The sequence below is a fragment of the Panthera pardus genome, unplaced genomic scaffold (assembly GCF_024362965.1).
Source record: "Panthera pardus isolate Hobbes unplaced genomic scaffold, ASM2436296v1 HiC_scaffold_2, whole genome shotgun sequence".
Taxonomy (NCBI): domain Eukaryota; kingdom Metazoa; phylum Chordata; class Mammalia; order Carnivora; family Felidae; genus Panthera; species Panthera pardus.
This window is the reverse complement of record NW_026526765.1, coordinates 19750438-19756465: the sequence shown is the minus strand read 5'-3', so window position 1 is coordinate 19756465 and position 6028 is coordinate 19750438. Positions and strand designations below refer to the sequence as shown.

Here is a 6028-nt window from a genome sequence, read left to right as displayed (position 1 = left end):
GCCCCTCACAACAAAGAATTATCCAGTCCAAAATATCAGCAGTGCTTCTGTTCAAGAAAGTCTGATATAAATTCATCATAAATTCAACTTGATTTATTTGCAAGAGGCTGGATTTGCCATTCCTTTACAGTGCTAACCATGCAAAGATTTTTGACTAAAGGGATACGTGTTTTAAAGGGATGAGATAATTAAATTCGATGGAGTTATAATAATGAGAGATGTGTCTTTTTCTCAAATAACTATCTTGCTTGGATGTTCTTGAAAAAAAGAAGATATATTTATATAGATGGTAGAGGAAAAATAACACATGCACTCTGAGGACCAGTATAATCTATGGTCATTCCAGAGCATGAACTTAGCTGACATGCAAACTGATAAACACAAGAATTTGGACTTAGTCCAGTGGTTTAATAGATATGAATTTGAGACTCCTACTTATCTAGAATCAATGAATGCATCTGAATGCCTACTAAAACATTCTGGAGAATAAATTTTATTTTGTTCCACATCTAAATTTTCACAGAACAGGAACAGTTGATTGTATGATACTTTTTTTTTAATATAGAGAGTATTAGTTATGTCCAGTTTCCAAAATAATTGCAATCTAGGAATAGCCCCTACTTTGTACTAACTTCATTCACATTTATCAATGCTACTATTTGTTTTATATCTACTTATTTAATACTTTCTTCCTTTTTGTTGTTTTTAGCTTTAAGAAATCCCAAAGTGTAGAAGCCATACTCAGTTATTTCCTAAAAATGTAAGAAATCTTGAAAAACACAATGCTAATTATAATCCAAATTTATTGCTTAAAAACCAATTCCTAATTCTCATTAACCTTGGGAAACACACACACACACACACACACGCACACACACACACACATGAATCCTTCTTTTAATGACTTACGTATGAACATTTAAGTATTACTTGGTCTTTGCCACAGAAAACTCAGATAACTGAAGTCTACTTTTTTCCCCACTAAACGTGGGTATCTCTTGAAAATTACTACACATAGACCTCTCTCTTCTTTTTAACCTGCTGAAAAGACTTAAACCCATGCAATGTCATGGAATATACATTTCCTTTCAAAAAAGCATAACAGATCAAATAATTTTGGATAACAGTGCATAAAAAGAGGATGATTCTTATTGAATAATTTAAAGCAACAGAAGGCATGCTAGCTTGAAAATGTGGAAAGATAAAATTACAAATGCTAGAGCCAAAATCATAACCTCTAATTGCCAACAGATTTGGGTAATAAACATATGCTATGGCTAATCATGGTAAGGACCACTTTATGCTTCAAGGCATAATTTCCAAAACACATGGCCTGCTCACCCTTCATCACTTTGTTGAATTACGTATATGGATTACTTTATGGCATCATCAGAATAAAAAAAAAGTCAGTCTAATGGATAGGCTTGAAAATGAGAATCTGAACTGTACCTGGAAGTCAAGTGAAAGTTAGAGAGGTATGTTTTAAATTATTTGGAGCTTGATATTCGCTAGGAGATGCAAAATCCATGATAGGTACAGATTTTAGGTAAGCTCTCTAGTCTTAGAAAGACTTAAGTTATTCATTCATTCTTTGTTTCATTTGATTTGTGCTAACAGAATATTGACCTACAATGAGTTCAGTACTGCTCTGTGTTTGTGGCTGCAACAAAAAACAATAAATGCTAGTTTGCTGTACATGTAGAATATATTTTAGGAATAGATGACAGTTACACAATAGATAGAAATAGCAATAATATCACTGTGTGATACAATCTACAAAAGAAATGAGTGAGGTGAAGTGAATGAGAATGTCTTTGAGGCCAAATTTTGAGTAAGATTGTCAGAAATTTCTGAGGAGGTGATATTTGAGTTGAGACTTGAGAAATGTTAAAATGTGAAACATGCGGGATGTGAACAAAATGCTTTCCACACAGAAGGAGCAGCAGGTGTAAAGATCCTGATGCAGAAGCAGGCTTGAATGTGTTGGTGGAAATAAATGGAAGGAGAAGAAAACCAACCAAGAGAAATAGATGAGAGATGACTTAAGAAAATAGACAGGCACAGTATTATAATGCATTATGAGTAAAGGACAACCTGAGAAGATGTGGGGAAGAGGAATTTGGGAGTTTATATCAATGGATCTGAAGTTACAGTTATAGAAGATGAAAAAGTTTTAGAGATCTGTGCAGCATAGAGTTTATAGTTAACAATGCTGCATTACGCATTTACAAGTTTAAAAGGGTAAATCTCATGCTAAGTGTTTTTACCACCCCCCCCCCCCCCCACACACACACAAAGACAAGGAATGCACAAAATCTTTTGGAGGTGGGAGACGTGCCTATTACCTTGTTTGCAGGGATGATATCACAGGTGTATGCATATATGCAAATTCATCAAAATGCATACATCAAATTGTGCATTTTTTGTATATAAAGTGTACCTCAATTTAATTTGAAAAGAAGAAAAAAGCATAGTCAAGAGTGTTTGTAAATGGACTGGTTCAGTGGCTACACTCGCTGGAGACATCAGAACACGTGAATGCCTCCAGGTGCTAAATTCCTGCAGTTGAAGATGGCATGATGGTTGAAGCCAAAGCCTGTATATCTTTGTCAGCTGCTATTCTAGGCAATAGAAAATAAGGGGACTACATTAAAAAAATAAGCCCTGTTCTCTTGGATGTGGCTGGTAAACAATGAGCAAGCAGGTGGCAAAATGAAGAATGAAAGCCGAGATAAATACGGATCTTGTGCTATGCCTCAGTTTAAATAGTGCCCGGAATTCATCCCCAAATATCAGTCTGGTTGGCACAGAGAATTACTGCAGACACCAGTAGCCTGATAGTTGTGCCTGGTTCTCTCTTTACTGTGTCTGAAAAACAAAACAAAACTAGCTTCATCAGATGGTGGCCTCAACAATGAGAAAGTTGTGAGAGGCAGTGGCAGAGAAAACATAGTGTGATGGATTCCTCACCCATTTCATTGGCTTCTGCAATGTCATGCTGGTTCCTTTACCAAATACTTAATTTATCAACCCTCTATTATTTATTTTTAAGTTCATTTATTTTGACAGAGAGAGGGAGAGAGCACAGGCGAGTGGGGGAGAGGCCGGAGAGAGAGGGAGATGGAGAATCTCAAGCAGGCTCTGAGCTGTCAGAGCAGAGCCCAATGCAGGGCTCAAACTCAAGAACCATGAGATCATGACCTGAGCCAAAGTTAAAAGTCGGATGCCTCACCAACTGAGCCACCCAGGCACCCCAACCCTCTGTCATTTAGAATTTTTAAAATTAGTGTGTACATCCTCAATTACACTGGGATCAGACACTATAGTTTCATGATCCTTATTTTTTCTGTTCCAAAGTTAAGTTGTCTAAATTCTATACCATATAATCAGGAGGAAGTGTGACTACCATTGAAAGGGTGCAAGCTAGAATTAATTTCTTGGAAGTAAAATATATTTTCCTATTTCTCTAAGGTTTTAGAAAGTGAATGTATTGCACATTGTATTATGCCAGATCGCATTATTCGAACATGCCTTGTATCTATACTTGTTTACATTTTCCTACTTCATAAATTTCCATTGCTGTGATATGGCCTCTCCTTAGAACTCACAGTTTGTTCTATGAGTAGTGACTAATTATTTTGTTAATACTGTCAGATCCACTGTGTCTGTATTATAGCCACTTACTAATATCAACCACACAATAGAACCAGAAAATACCCTATCACAATTATAAGAATATGTTCCTTAGCTGTGTGATCTGACTTCAGCCATACTCTTCTAGAATGCATAGTTTCACGTCCAAGAGACCATCTGTTAGTTTTGGTGTTTAGGTATCCCTACAAATGAATAATTCCTCAGGTTTCAAGTTACATTTGTAATTTTTCTATTCATAAGCAAATGATTCACTCAACAAATATCTACTTAATGAGTAGTTGAGTCAAGGTGTTTTCAGTGGGGATGTGAGAGCAATTGACTCCCAGTTCAAAAAGGCCTTTCTGTAAAGTCTTTCTATTCAAAAAATAGCCTGAACCTTTCATATGTATTATGTATGGTATCTTCGTAAGGGACTGGTTCTTTAATTACCAATAAATTATGTGCCCCCAAATTAGTTTATGTAAAGCCTGAAACAATCGCCAGAATGTACTGTGTTGCAACCCTGTCCCGATTCCTACTTACTGAGAATGTCTTCACAAGCTGCCTCAAATACTTCCAAGGACTTCCTTTCATGTTTATGCTAAACGAAAGCTGTATTTCATTTTATTTTTCAGTGAAGAGGATGCTTGCAAGCCAAAGAATACAGCAGAGAGTACAATGAAAACAATGAACAAAATTTTGAAAACTACTATATAGGAAAGTAAGAAGATACATAGAAAATAAAGATGATTTAATCTCTTTTTTTTTGCTAGGAAGGCTATAAAAGTGAATCGTACTGCTGTAAAAATGAGTCTTATCAACCACCTAGTTATTTACACCTGCTCATAGATATATTTACAGCAGAGAATACAAATGCATTGTTTTTCCTGAGTTTTTATTTTTAAGGTGATTTTACTCACCACAGCTATGGTCAAAATATGAAATAATGAACAGTTCAATGCTATACGCCTCTTTCCACACATTCTCTAGAGCTGATGAGCACCTCAATTATTCATTTGCAATTTTAAGAACCAAATGCCTCCAGTTTAGATAGAATGACATAATGGAAAAATTACATTACACTCTTACATTTTTTTCTGTATGGAAGTGCTCTAGGATTATCTTAGATGATGACAATGATATCCAGTCAGTTCTTGCAGCCTGTCTCAAGAATAGTAGATGTGACCTACATCTCTAAGGGGTGTCTTCTCATGTCTACAAATAAGGTACTGCACGATCCTGATTCAATCACCCTTTTAGAAAGACTCAAAAATATAATGTAACGTTCCATCGGAAGTTGTCATAACCATATACATTTTTGATGACTAAGAAACTACCCTACATTTCCAAAGTTCAATTAGTGTCCTACCAATTTCGCTATATTGATTAAAAGGAATCACACCAGTAAATTTAAACAAATGAAAAAAAAATAACTTCTTAAACTACCATAAGAAACATGTGTACAAATTTGAGGCCCGTATATTTTCTTCAATGACTTCTGAATTTTTAAAAACCGTTGTATTTGTGAGCCTTGATTTTTGTTCCAATATTGCAGAACAATAACAAAAAAGTATTTAAAATGTATACCATTAACACATTTATAATTATTGTGGTTTATCAGTTGCATAAGCACTGTCATTTTATGTCAATAAGAGAATAAATCTCTTTTTAAATTTTTTTATGAATTTTTTAAATGTTTATTTTGAGAGAGAGAGTATAGGGAAGGGAAAGGCAGAGAGAGAGGGAGACACAGAATCCAAAGCAGGCTCTGGCTCTGAGCTGTTGGCCCAGGGCCTGATGCGGGGCTCAAAGTCACAAGCAGTGAGATCATGACCTGAACCTTAGGACACTAAACTAACATGCCATCCAGGCACCCCTAAACTTCTTTTAATTGAACTATGTCATTAACCGAAAGATGTTTTCTACATTCAAAGGTCGTACAATGTGAAAAAAAAATTCATCTTTGAATTGATGAGTTAAGGTCAGAGGAAATGGGGCATATAGAAAACAAATTATGCCTTTTGAAAGATTTTATTTTTGTGGTACCTTACTGCAATTGGAACCATATAAAATATGGCATTTATTGTGGTTCAGGAAACTATTCTTACTTCCAGTGGGCCTTTGGTCACTCTGTCCCTTTACTACATACATTTGCATGATCATAAGCACCTGATACTTTTTCTAGAAAATGTGATCCTTTTTAAAAATTAATTTGTTTGAATATAATATTAGTTATATATTAGCATGAAACAAATTGTCAGAAAATTTGGCTGCTTAGAACAAAATGCTTTTATTATATTACAGCGGTGGTGGGTCATGAATCCAGGCATGACTTAGCTGGATCCACTGCTTTAGGATCCTTCACAGGCTACAAAGATGCCACGAGAGGGACTGA

General features: G+C 35.4%; 1 protein-coding gene across 2 annotated transcripts in view; it reads left to right on the top strand.

Moving 5' to 3' along the window:
- The window catches only part of LOC109267758 (cadherin-10), a 179327-nt gene that overhangs the window by 9186 nt on the left and 164113 nt on the right, over positions 1–6028 (top strand). The gene's annotated exons all lie outside the window — the stretch shown is intronic.